This window comes from Furipterus horrens, unplaced genomic scaffold (genome assembly GCF_987537825.1).
Source record: "Furipterus horrens unplaced genomic scaffold, mFurHor1.1.pri manual_scaffold_3, whole genome shotgun sequence".
NCBI lineage: Eukaryota > Metazoa > Chordata > Mammalia > Chiroptera > Furipteridae > Furipterus > Furipterus horrens.
The window spans coordinates 189,054,922-189,068,809 of record NW_028327173.1 but is presented as its reverse complement, the minus strand read 5'-3'; the positions used below and the strand labels follow the sequence as shown (position 1 = coordinate 189,068,809).

At 45.6% G+C, this 13,888-nt stretch overlaps 1 protein-coding gene across 4 annotated transcripts in view; it reads left to right on the top strand.

Moving 5' to 3' along the window:
• Window positions 1-13,888, top strand: part of DPF3 (double PHD fingers 3) — a 193,615-nt gene that overhangs the window by 78,719 nt on the left and 101,008 nt on the right. The window lies entirely within an intron of this gene.

Below are 13,888 nucleotides of genomic sequence, written 5' to 3'. Positions count from 1 at the left end.
AGGTGGTGTTGAACTTGAGCAGCCAACATGTATTGTGTAAGGCCTAATGGGGATAGCTTTTATCCAGCTGATATTTATGGAATACCTATGTTAGGTACCCAGCTGGAGGCACTGAGAATATAGAGGTGAGCAAACTAGACCAGACTTTCTTCCAGGGAGATTATGTCTCTAGTGGGAAAAGACAGGTGGAAAGTAAATATAAATAAAATAATTTTTGATGGTTGGCAAAATGCTAAAAAGACTGTAAGCCAGCATGATGGGTAAAGAGTGCTATAGCCCTGGCTGGTGTGGCTCAGTTGGTTGGAGTGTAGCCCTATCTACTGAAAGGTTAAGGGTTCAATTCCCGATCAGGGCATATGCCTAGGTTGCAGGTTCAGTCCCTGAAGTTTTTGGAAGGCTTTGAGCTCGAAGGGGCAAGAGGGAGCAGAACCCTGAGGTGCAGAAGCAGCCAGCTTGCAAAGAGGAGGAGATGGTGCATGGTGAGCGACGTTCTGGTACAAAGACCGAGGAGGAGGTTGGTGTTTCTGGGGTACAGAGGTGGCTCGGGAAGCAGAGCACCAAGCTGCTACCGGCATCTCCCTCTTGGGCGAATGTGAGGACCAAATGGAAAGCTCTTAGCGTCACCCCTGGCACCTGTACATGCTCCATGTCCCTTATCTGTTGTTATTATTACTTTAATAAAAGTTATTTTAGAAAAAAGTGGCGTAAACGGATGGGTGGATACAACATAAAGTGTTGCACTGGCTCAGCATACATGTCCTGTCGAGGCGGTGCGGAGCGGAGGGGAGAAGGGTGCAGACTCTGGGATCAGATGGTCTGTTCAAATGCTGACTCAGCCAGTCGCTCCTGAGGGGTCCTCCAGCCTATGACTTCAGCTGAACCCCAGTGTCCTCACTTTTATCATGGAGGATAGTAATAGCTTCTCTCTCCTGGGGTTGCCATGAAGATGAAATGCACTTCTATTTCTAAAGCACTTAGAAGTGGGCCCCGTCACAGTAAGGGCCACCTGGTGGTGTTGTTATTGTTAAGTAATAACAGGAGTGCAGTTTCAGCCCAAGGAGTTGTGTACCCAGGGTTCTGCTTCCCCAGGGCTTTACAACTGTTGGATCTGGGACGTGTGCTTCAGGAGGTCCTGGCGTGCAAAGGCAGCGTGTGCTGGTTACTAAGAGGCCATTTTCGACGGCTTGGAGGAGGGATGCAAAGACAAGAAAATAAAATTAATGCTCACCAGGTCTGATGCCATCAGTCAGGAGAGGACAAAAACAGACCCATCAGTCTGCCCCAGGCTTTGCTTCTGCCCTTCCCCTGTCTCCTTTCTCAGCAGTCTGCACCTCCCCAGGCCTGGCCTCAACCAACCTTCATGCCTGTCAATGCAGGGCAGCCTCCTGACCCTTCTGTCAGCTCCTATTGAGCCCTTAAATCTACTGGAATTTGTTGAGACTCTTCTACCTTCAACTTCTTCCATGCTGGAGAGGCAAGGAAAGGTTAGAGGTCAGAGGACAAGAGCTGGGAGGATGGAGGTGAAGGTGGATGGCGCTGTTTGTGGAATTAACTGGAACCCTGTGTGCCTGGCAACCGGGAGATTCTTCTGGTAAGATAAGTGGAACCCTCTGCAATGTAATTATCAGCAAGCATAAATTCCCCAGATAACCTGTCCTGGGAAGAGATATTGATGGCTGTGGGGCACGTGCTGGAGGCTCCTCTTGCTCCACTGAGATTGGTTCCTGTCCCCCACGCCTCCTCCTTCCCCCTCCTCTTCCTTTTTTGTTGCCTTTTATCTAATTAGCTGCCCTGCCCATCTTTCCTCCCCGACAGGCCTCAGCTTCCCTCTCAGGCTGGCTCTTCTGGAACTTTCTTTTTTGGTTTGCCTCTGGGCTCTCTTAATGATGAAGGTCCTGGAACACAGCATGGCCACGTGCATCCCTGTGGTTCAGCAGGACTGGTGGAAAAGCTGCGGTCCCCATGGGGAGAAGTTTCTAAGAATAGAAGGAGGCCCTGAGCTTTGCTTGGGTCCAGGTCCCCTGAACGAGCACTAATTGAGTGCTATTGAGACAGTGTCAGGCTTTGGGAAGGGCCGGGCTGTACCTGGGTCAGGTATGGATACAAGGTAGCTCAGGTGCTTAGCACGGGCACCTGTGTCATCCTTTAATTTGGCTCTGCACATATTGCACCAGTTAGAATATATGACATGAATTCTTTCCATTTGACAGTTGAGAGCCTGGGGCCCAGAGGGGTTGAGAGACTTGTCAAAGCTCTTCAGTGACTAAGTTCCAACTTTGACCTGCGACCAAGGTCCAGACTTGATTCCCCTATTAGCTCTCACTCCCACCCCAACCCCATTCCATGAGATGACAGAATGTCCTCATCCAAACAGCTGAGGGCTGGGATGCTTCTGTGAGCCTTATATTAACCCTGATCACTTTCTGGAGAGAAGTGAGAGGGATGAGCCAGGTGCAGTGAGGGGCTGCAGGTAGAGCCTGGATGGGAGAGCCTCCGCTGTGCTATTTGGAATGAGGATGACAAGCAGGGTTTTGGCACCCTCTGTTTGACCGAGAGCATCCTGGGGAGTGGGTCATGCTCTCTATTCCCTCATGGCCTCAGCAATGGCCTTTTTTCGCCCACCAGAAGAAATGAGGTCTGTGCAACCGTTAAGAAGCATCATTTCACCCATTGCCCAAAAGCATTTCCCAAGTGAAAAAGGGCTTTCAGGGAAGCTAGAAGAAATTAATTTTCAGTGTTGAGTTTTGCTTTCTGTAGTTAACAATCATTAATAAGTAGGTAGGGTGAGCTAGTGCTTGTTTTCCTTATTATTAACTAACCGTATTTATGGGTTTTTATTAAGTTGTACCAAGCTGGGATAATTGTAAAAATATTTGCTTAAGCTGTGTGACTCTGGGGCCTCCCATTCTACTTTCTTTCATTCCAAGGGTGGAGTCTTTTTCATCATTCAAGACTTCTGCTATAAACTACAAGTCGGCAGACTTTTTCTGTAGAGGTCCAGATGGTAAATATTTTAGGCTTTGCAGGCTGTGCGATGTTAGAACTACTTAACTCTAACATTGTAGTGTGAAGGCGGCCACAGACAATACGTAAACGGATGGGCATGGCTGTCTTCCTATAACACTTTATTTATCGATGTTCGTGGTGGGCCAGATTTGGCCCAGCAGCTGTTGTTTGCAGACCCCTGCTGTGAACAGTGGAGAAATCCCTGAACTAGGAACCTGGACACTGAGGGTCTAATGTCAGCACTGCTCCTGTGTGACCGAAGGAAGTTACTTCACCTCTCTGGTTATTGATTTTCCTTGTACTACAATAGAAACATCAAACTGGACAATCTCTAACTCTCTGGGTTTCTTAAATCTGGCTCTTGTATGTGCATTTGGCATCTTTCTTTTCATCCTGCCAGGAGATATTCAGAACCACAAGGCCTCTCAGGGTCCATCACTCTTAGAGCTTTATAATGCTTAAACTCCTCTGTGCCTCACTTCTCTTATCTGTGAAATAGGGGGAAGCAATAGGATAAAATGAGGTATTACCTGTAAAGTGCTTAGAAATGTGCCTGGCACACACAGTAAGTGCTCAGTAAATGGTAGCCATGCCCCTATTATTATTGTGACCATCATCCTGTCATCCTTCTATAAATATGGTTAGGGTGACTCTTCCTCATCTTTCTATTGATAATAGAATCATCTTTAACTCTTGGATTGAGAAGTTGTGCTGAATGCTCTGCTCCTGACCTGTATGTTAAGTGACTCTTGCTGAGGTGGAAAGATGGGGGAAGAAGACTGTGGAGGGTAAAAGGCATGGGAAGGAGGGAAGGAGGGAAGGAAGGAAGGAAAGAAGGAAGGAAAGAAAGACGGGAGGGAACTTGGCTTCATGAGGAAAGGAGGATCAGATGCTAAATGTAATCATGTTCCCCTTATGGTTGTTGGGATGGGAAGAGTAGGCCTCCATTAAGCAGTATGGAGGTTTGGAATCCTTTGTCATTATTGTGGATGTAGAGCTTATGAGGGTAGATTTAGGTATTTCTAAGGTGCACTCACCTTATTTTTGGTTTTGGTCTCCTTAGTTTCTCAGGATATTTTTATCGTTGTGACCAGAGAACTTAAATTTGGGGACATGACCAGTCTCTTGGTCAGCCTAGCTTCGTTCTGTCCTTATGAAAAGGTTTACAAGTGCGTGCTTCAGAGAACAGCAAGGCCAAGACGGTTTGCACAGGAGGCGGCCAAGGGACATTGGGGTGGCTCTGAACCTTGTGGCAGGTTAAATGAGACTCAGTGCTTGATGTCCCTTAGAAGGATGCCTGGAGATCACTTGGTCTGCAGGGCATTTGCTTCTGCAGGCTGATTTTAACCAACTCTGACAGGAGGGCAGAGGCCCCCAAGCAAGGTCAGGACCACAAATCCCATCCCAGCAGGTTCATGATGGGGAGACAGTGCCCTCCGGATGACTTCCAGTTCCCATTGATTTCCCGTCAAGCAGTGCTTCCCCACCCCCATCCTGCTCCTGTCCCTGCCACTACCCATAGGCGTGGGACTCTGGAAGAGGACATGGATCAGCTCTCTGGGAAAGAATATACAGAAGAGGTTAATTCAGAGAGAGACCCTTGAAGGGAAGTAGAGTGTGTACGTTGGGGACCATCTTTTGGTCCTACCAGTTTACAGTGCTAATATCAGGCCTGGAATGTCCTTTGGGGGCATAGAAGGGAGTGGCTAATGTCCAAATGGCATAATTTTATCCACTTGGCCTGTCTGCTACAAGTAGGCCTGGATTTTCTATGTGCCAAATTCTGTGTTAGGTCAGGGGATCCAGTTGTAGACAAGAGAAAAAAAGGACCTTGGTCTCACAGTAGAGACAATCTACAAGCAAAGAGAAATAAAAAGGATGAAAAAATTTTGAAAGTGTTAAGTATTAAGAAAAAAAAAATAAGAAAGAAAAGAAAATGAGATAGCAAGGGCTAGAGGTGGAGTGGAGTAGGAGGAAGAGAAGCCAACCATAAGAAGATCTGAGAGAAATGTATGCCAGGAAGAGGGAATAGCGTATGCAAAGGTCCTGAGGTGAAATGATCTTCCTTTATTGGAGGGACAGAAAGAAGTGCAGTGAGGGTGGAGTCCAGTAGGCAAGGAGGGCAGGAGACAAGATGAAGTAGGAAAGGTGGGCATGGCCAGACAGTCTGGGGCCTGCAGCCATGGGAAGGAGTTCAGATTTTATCCTGAGTGCAATGAAAAGTCACGGGGGAGGGATTTAAGTAGAAAAATGCCATGGCCTGATTTCCATTTAAAAAGATCATTTGGTTTGCTGTGTTGAGAATCGACTGCAGAAGTCTGTGTTCTCTGTGGTTGTGTTTTAAATGCCAGACTAATATTCTCTTTACTGGAGAAGGCAGCATTGAGGCTCTTAGATTCCCACAGCAAAAATCGGGTCTGAGGATGTGTTTGTCCAGGAATTGTCTCTGATCAATGGTCTGCTTCTACTGGCAATCGCACCCAGGGGACAGCATACTGGTGCCCAGCTCATAGGTGGGGTTTCAGAAAGGATTCAGTCTATAAACCAAGGAAAGGACAAATATTTTTCAGTGAATGAAGTTTCTGTAATGTGAGTGTGTGTGTGCGCATGCGCGCGTGCGTATGTATGTGCAAGCGATTCACCCTAGATAAGTCTTTTTTTTTTTTTTTAACTTTTGGAAGTTGGTTGCATTCTACACATTTTTTAGTCTCTGGAGAAGAGATTTATTTTGTCATGTCTGGATGCCATTTGGAAGGCAAACCTTGGACACTAGAAAAGCTGCAGTCTCCTTCCTCCGCAGAGCATCCCCTTTCCTGACCCCTGTGAGCCCCTGTTCATCACTGGAAGGAATCACACTGCTCTTCTCCTGCCTTCAGTCTTTTGTCCTTGGCAGCCCCTCGTCTTCACCCCTGAGTTGCGTATGTCATCAGAACACCCAGTGGCAGCTCAGAAATCATGGCCAGGTTCAATATAAATTCCATCTTGCTTAGGTAGCTTTGCATAATAAGTCCCTGAAAAGTCTTCACCAGAGTAGATGCTGCAAAAGGGATTTATTGGGCCTAGCAGGCCTGAATGTCAGATGGAGTGGTATTTAAGTCATGATGGGAGTTTTAGTGTTCAAATTCTTAATCTGACTTGGCTTTTGCCCTTGTCCCCAACGTGCCTTTCCTGTGATGTTATAAAGGTCCAAGTTACTGCCAGAGTGACCACTCTGAGGATGCCTTGACCAGGCCTCTGAGATGTTTGTTAAGGATGAGGACTTCTGTGGGACTTGTCTGCTACAGGTTAGTATTTCCAGGCTAATCCATGCCATCTGCCTCAAAAAATTCCCCTTAGGAGCAAAACCAGCCAAGTTCAAGTCAGTTAACTGGGCTTTCCCACTGTGCCATTAACACATAGCCCAGGAGCCTCTCAAAGCCCTCTTGCTCATGCCCTTGCTTTGGAGGCTGGGGAGCTAGCCTTAGATAAGCAAGTTTTAAATTTCTCAAAATCACTGGGCCATCTGTCAAAAATACAGCTGTCTGGATCCCATCTCAAGCCTCCAGAATCAAAATTTCTCAACCCCCCTCTCTAACCCCAAGGATTCTGACACAAACCGAGCTTTGCAATCCACTGCCCTAGACATTCATTCTTCTGGAGGGAGAGGTGATGGCATTCTTGATAAGCACAAAATGAATGTTGCTGCTTCAGCAGAGGAGAAGCTTGTCTTCGGGAGATGGGTCTGACGAAAGCACCCAGTGTTCAGTGACCTCTTTGTGAAGTTCAGAGAAGGAGAATATTCTGTGTCCTGTAGAGTGGCATAAATAGTATAGATGGAGGAATGAGAAAAACTCGAGAGCTGAAGTGAACTTTCTGGAGAAAATTCAGTAGGATTTGAACTTGTAGGATATTTGTTCTCAGATGCTTAATCCTGTGCTCTGGAGAAGCCAGAGAACTTCAGGCTCACCTCATTTTCTTTCTTTCTTTTTTTGGGTAAAATCTTCTATTTATTAATTTTCAGAGAGAGGGGAAGGGAGGGAGAAAGAGGGAAACACAGATATTTAAAGAGAAACATTAATCGGTTGCCTCTCGCAAGGGGGACCTGGCTCCCAACCCAGGCCTGTGCCCCGACGGGGAATTGAACCGGTGACCTTTTGGTTTGCAGGCTCAATCCACTGATCCACACCAGCCAGGACTCACTTTATTTTCATGTGGAGAAAGTTAAAGTGTCCTAGGCCTCTCTCAACTGTGAAGCTTCTATTTGTTTGCTACGGATGGCATGGCGTTTCAATCAAGCAAGTCATATCTAGCACGTGCTTCTGAATTCCCTGCACCATGCTTGGCTGAGTAGTGCAGAATATGTAACTCTTAGTCTCTGCCTTCCAGATGCTTATAATCTAGTTGAGTGGGGAGAGATGAGGAGGGCAGTTCAGACTGGCCAAACATAAATGAAACTCTTGGGGAGCTCAGAGAAGGCAGAGATCAAGCATGATTGGCAGGGATAACTGGGAAACTTTCCAGAAGAGGCAGGATTCAGTCAGCCCTTGAATAGGGTAAATGCAGTCAGACCAAGGGCAGGAGGCAAGAATTCTAGGTGGGAGGAAGTGTTTTGTTGGAGTCCAGGGGTAGGGCTGTCTGCTTCATATGTGCAGGAAAAACAGATGAGGATTCATTCATTTCTTCTTCATTCAGTCCAACATGGCAAGCTCTGCTGGGCTTGGGGACAGAGTGACAAACAAGCCCGGTGAGGTCTGTGCATTTGGGGTAGGCTTCGGACTTCTGGGATCTTTATGCAACAACAACTGTGTTCTGGATGCCTGGGGCTTGACCTCGGCCACTCTGCTGCCTCCTGTCTTAGGACATGTTTGGGCAGTCGCCTAATAGCCTCAAAGACACTGCAGTAGCAACTGTGGTGTGTCTGTGTGTCACACGGAGGGCACTGATCTACTTAGAAAGAGGTCATTCACAAACTGGCAGAAGATACTACTATCTGGAGAAGGAGAAAGGAGCTACCAATTGTCATAGGCATTTCCCACTGTGTGTCAGAGGCTCTATCTCATTTAATTCTCTCTTAGACCTGAAGTAGGCCTTCTGTTGTCCATATTGTGGGAAGTAGAATTTAAGCTCAGGGACGGTAAGTAACTTGCCTCAGGGTTGCGCAGCCAGTAAGAGGTGGAGTTGGACTCAGATCTGCCTGATTCCAAGTCTCGGTCCTTTTCCCTCTACTCCCATACCTCTCCAAGGGCCCTGACAGCTTGGTAGAGGAATGTGAACAATATTGGGAGTCATTTTGGCAACCATACTGAGATGTGAAGGACTACAAGCTGGGTTAGAGGGAGATTTCTTTTTGTCAGGACAGGTAGGGAAAATGCTACAGTGATTGAAGTCAGGGGATCGCTGCGGTAACCCAGGAGCTGGACTAAATGGGAACGACTGCAGACATTTTCTCATTTTTTCCTCTAAAGCTGCGGTAGACAGCTATGCGGTCTAAATCACCAGCCTCTATGTGCAAAGACCCAGAAGACTACACCCATGCATGTAGCATGTGCTTCACCACTGTAATTCTAACAGCCACTATGGGTGAGTGGTATAGGGGCTGAGGAAAGCAATTCAACAAAGACTTTTTAGGCACCTACTGTGTGCTGGTCTCTGTACTGGTTGCTGGGGGTGAATCATTAAAAAGCCAGGAATGCAGTGCTTGCTGGAGTGGTGCCCGTGGAGTTGTTTTGTGCAAATCCTGAGTGGCTCCGTGCAGGGCCCTCGTGGAGTTTATAGTCTAGTAGGGAAGACAAATATTAAACAATGAATTGAGTTGAAATTGGACATTATTCATAGTACTGTTGCTGTTGTCTTTGTTGGAAGAGGGCGGAAGAGATGAGGGAGGGATGGAGGGGATTGGAATCTCTTTTACCTCATCATCTATAGCCCTTTTCAATTTTAAATATCAGAAACACTGTCTTAGTTAGCTTGGGCAGCTATAACAAAATAACCATAGACCGGGTGGCTTAAACAACTGACATTTACTTTCCAGGGTTCTGGAGGCTGGGGAAGCTGAGATCAGGGTGCCAGCATGGTCTAGTTCTGGTGAAGGCAGAGGGTTTTCTTCCTGGCTTGCAAGATGGCTGTTGTCATGCTGTCTCTAAACATGGGTGTGGGAGAGAGAGGAAGAGGGGTGGGCGGGGAGGTGGGGGGACAGAGAGAGAGAGAGAGACATGGTGGAGATAGAGGTATTGAGATTTCTCTTCATATAAGGGTACTAACCCCTTCATGAGGGCTCTGACCTAATCACATTTTAAAGGTTCCACCTCCAAATACCATCACACTGAAGGCTGGGTCTTCCACATATGAATTTGGGGGAGGGGACAGAATTCAGTCCATAGCAAACATTAAACTTGGCTTTATTTCAAGGGCAGCTCTAGGGACAGCCTAACTATGAGGAAAGTAAAAAAGATCCCCCACCTTGCCCAATATTGCCCCCCTCTTGCTCTCTTGCTAGTTATAAAACACTACACAAATGGGAGATGGCTTTCCATGCCACATTAGAGTTAAACAAACAGGAGGAAGTCAGCCTATTGGGGGTAGATGCATTTTAATGTGTTTGTGGGCAGTTACAGAAGTATGGGAAGCTGAGTGAGACAGCAAAAAATCCAGGTGCCCACAGACAAAAGAGGGGCCCTTAGGGGAAGGAGGGGTCAGAAATCCTGCTGCAGGCCAGGGCTTCTGTTTATCTCTGCTTATCTCTGTTTTTGTTGTACAAATAGCTCTGATGGGCCAAGGTCCCTTTTTACAGTCAAAGGAGACTTGCTGCCATGCAGTGGGAATGGGGACAAAGGGACAACTCCCTAAGAAATGAAAGGATTCAGTGCCAGATGGGATGAAGGACCAAGGACAACTTGCCAGGGAGATAGCACAGGGTTCCGCAGGTCTCCCCACCCTCAGCCCTGGAAGAAGGAAGACTCTGGGGAAGGGAGAAGGTTCTGGCAGGAGATAGGGAATATGCTTTTGGACAGTTGTTTGAGGTAAGGCAGGATACTGGTCCTTGGGTCAGAACACAGGACCAGAGGGACAGTGAAGAGTGAGGGGCCCCAGGTGTGTGGTTTCGAGGGCTGGGCCTGGGAGTCAGCCCAGGGCTGGAACGTATAAGAATAACAGGCCAGGCCTTGAGAGAGGGAGGTGAAAGTGTGAGCAAGAAGAGAAGCAGGAGTCTTGAAGGGGTGTGCATGTGTGCGTTATGGGTTCTAAAAATCACACTTAGAGCCTAGTTGGAATTCATTGTGGAGAAGTCTCATTTTTCCACTGTGAATCCTCTTTGACCCCTGGAATCCATTTCCCCACAGATATGCTCCAGGAGGGTCACTGGAGCCATCCTCAGGGCTAGGATGGCTACTTTCATTCCAGATGGGATTACTGAGGGATCTCAGCCTCACAGAGCCCCAGAACCAGGCAGCAAGCACTGTTCCAAGGAGCAGGCCATGGGGGTTCCTGCTCTAGCAGAGAACCCAGCAATTTGTTCCCCTTGCCTTTCCCTCCTCTGATTGCAGTCTTTGAGTAGCCTGAAGTCAGTTGCTGATGAGAACATCATTCTACTCTGCCTTGTGCCAGCCCAAGACATCTATCAGGCCATGGAAAAGCCAGCCCTCCTGATTTGGTGCAGACGGGTGATGGCTGAGGCTTGGCTGTGCCTGACCCAGCCTGGGGCATGCTGGTCGGCACTCCACAAAACCAGTCACTCAAGAGTCATTTGCTGACAGCCTTTCCTTGCTTCCTCTGCCCCTTGCCACTTAAATGTAAATGTCACCCCTGGGGTCCTATCACTGTGGGATATTTTAAAAAAGAAATAGCATATTGAAAAGGACATTTGTCCATCCTCTCTCCTGTTTAAATTGCTTTCCACAGGTTAGGGAGACCTGGCCATTATTTCTTCTAGCGAGCAGAGTGAGCAAGCCTTGTGAAGATTTTGGCTAATTGACTTTTGGAGAAGAGCTGCTTGAATTTATCAAGGAAGTTCAAGTCTCTTTTCTCCTCCCATATCTTGAAAAAGGCTTTACATTTTGTTTCCAAATCTCTGCCAACGCCTGGTCTGTTTAAAAGTGAATTCCTTGGAGACGATGGCAGAGAGGGTGTTGGATGTCACATTTTTGCAGCTTCAGTCTTAGTTGTTCCAGTCCCCAGAAAGTCTTTTCTGTTTACATAAGGGAGGTATTATTCACACAAAGATTACATTTAAAAATACACCCTCGGCATGCCTGTTACTAATAACATTGCATGTTATGAAGGTGGAAAGTATTTAAGATGAAATTAATTTTCACTCAGTGCGCCACTTTGTTTGACTTTCTTGTTCCATTCCGTGTGGGGCACGGACTTGGCTAGGCTCACTTTTCATTTGCAGCAAGTTCGCTTTCTTATTCCTCTCTTCTGGATTGAAGCTGTTGGAAGTGAGTTACAAGCACATCAGGAAAAGTCTGATTTGAGAGCCTACTAGAGATTTCTTTTGTATTGGCTTCCAGAAGTTTGGAAAATGGAAACCCTCTTCTCCCCATTTGATGAATTTTAGCGTACAATTTTCTTTTCTTTTTTTTAATGAGTTATCTTTTCGCAGAATTTCTGGGGTTGGAATAGTTAACATCTTTTTTGGCGGTCTGTCCAAAGATCGTGGGAAAACAGTTAACTGTTTCTCACATCGGACATCTCTCTGTCATGTGTTCTTGTCAGTTCTCATCAGTGTGGCGTGCGTGGCTGGTCACTGTTTAGTGGAGAGGAGCTGCAGCATCCAGGACCCCCTAACCAGGCTGTGTCATCTTGCCTGTGCTGAGCTGCCTGTGAAAGTTCTGTTACGAGCAGGATGACAGCTAATGGGGGAGGGATTGAGCAAAACGGACTCATGGTCATGGACAACAGTGTGATGATTGCGGGGGTGGGGTGGGGAGGGGAGTGTAAGGGGACTAAATGGTAATAGAAAAAAATACAAAAAAAGAGAGGGAAAGTTCTGTTACACTGAGCTGCATTGCTTTAGCAGAAGGAGACATTTAAACTGGTGGGACACAGATGCGAACACTTTGTAGGAAATGGTTCTTTATTTTTGATCAATCTCATGATCCTTGTTACCAGCCTTGATTACATCAGCATATGTGCGGTTCGGTTTTATAGCATTTTAATGGGCTTTCGTCCCCCTCCCCAATTCAGTTCCAGCTGTGTGACTATTATAATTTGATTACAGTTTGGTTTGCAACTGCTAGGACACTTTCTGAGCACATTATGCCTTCCTTGTGAGAGTGAAGCTATTCAGAGGTGAAAAAGAAGCAAAGGGCTTTAAAAAAAAAATTAAAAAAATGGGGGAGACATGTCAGTAAGTAATTTCCAAAAGATGCTCAGAAGCTGCAATGATTGTATACTTGTAGAATGAGAGATTTGCTTTAAACTCTTTGGTAGACTCTGACCCACAGACTCAAAAAAAAAGGATAGAAAAATTCATTTAACATTTTCTTTCTTTATTCCTCTAAATATTTTGGTTAAGAAATATATTATTTTTAACTTAGTGACTTCCCCTCCCTGATTTTGGCTTTTCAAATCTACATAGAACCAAAACAAAGGGACATTCATAATGTCACTTCAAAATGAGCTACTTGATTCTCCCTTTGGCCCTGCAATCCTGGGGCTCGTCCCTTCCTGTCTCTTCCTCCTCCTCTCCACAAAGAGGCTCAAGTTTACCTGGCAACGGTTATGTTATTACATTTGTATTTCTTTAGCCATTTATTAACCTGCCTATTTCATTGGTTTAGGTATTTGATCTCATTGATTATTTTACATGAAAAAGTTTTACTCTCTATTTAGTAGGCAAATGTATATTGTTGCTGTTACTTTAAAAATTAAAAAAATATATTTATTTTTGAAGATTTTATTTATTTTTAGACAGAGGGGAAAGGAGGGAAAAAGAAAGAAAGGGAGGGAAACATCGATGTGAGAGAGAAACGTCAATGGGTTGCCTCTCGCATGCGCCACGACCTGGACCTAATGCAACCCAGGCATGTGCCCTGACTGAGAATCCAACCAGTGTCCCTTCGCTTTTCGGGATGACACCCAATCAACTGAGCCAAACCGGTCAAGGCTAAAACAACGTTAAATTACAGTTGACAGTCAATATTATTTTATATTATTGTGGTTTACAGTTGATCAGTTTTTATCAATATTATATTTTTGGTGTTTGAAAAAGATACTATCTTAAAATTAGTAGTATCACCACATGTCCAAGGATACCAAATATTCAGGAATATTCAATTTACTGTGCTTAGTTAACTATTATCACAAGTCCAGAAAATTGGAAAGGTCTTTCTAGGTTTTACATTGAATTATTTTGAGTTCAAAATTCAACTATTATTATTTTAAATGCTGCTTTTATTTTCCACCAGAAAGTTATTTTTCTTAAAGTGTATGGTTTTATTTTTTCGATATAAATTAACTTATTTTTTAAAAATAAATTCTTTTTTTACTGTTGTTCTATTACAGCTGTCCGCCCCCCCCCCCCCCCACAGGTCGGTCCCGCCCTGTTGTCCATGTCTGTGGGTCTTTGACTAGTTCCTTATAAAGTATATGGTTTTAAAAGACAGGAATATGCTCCTCTTCACCTCCTTCCCTCTATAATAGCTCTCATTTTATGTATGTTTCCTCTCTCCTCTGGTTTTTCTTATTTGAAGTGTTTCTCTAATATAGTAATGGAAATCTCTGCTGGTGATTTGGGTTCATTCTAAACGGTCTCTGCTGACCTTGACTGAGAACAACCGTCTAATGGGGGATGTTAATGAGGTTGCTCTAGAAGCCTGATGCCCCAGTAGATCCCAGGCCGAAGGTCGTTGTGAAGTGGAACCTCATGCTTCCTAGAATAGGGACTTTTACTGGTTATTTTAAA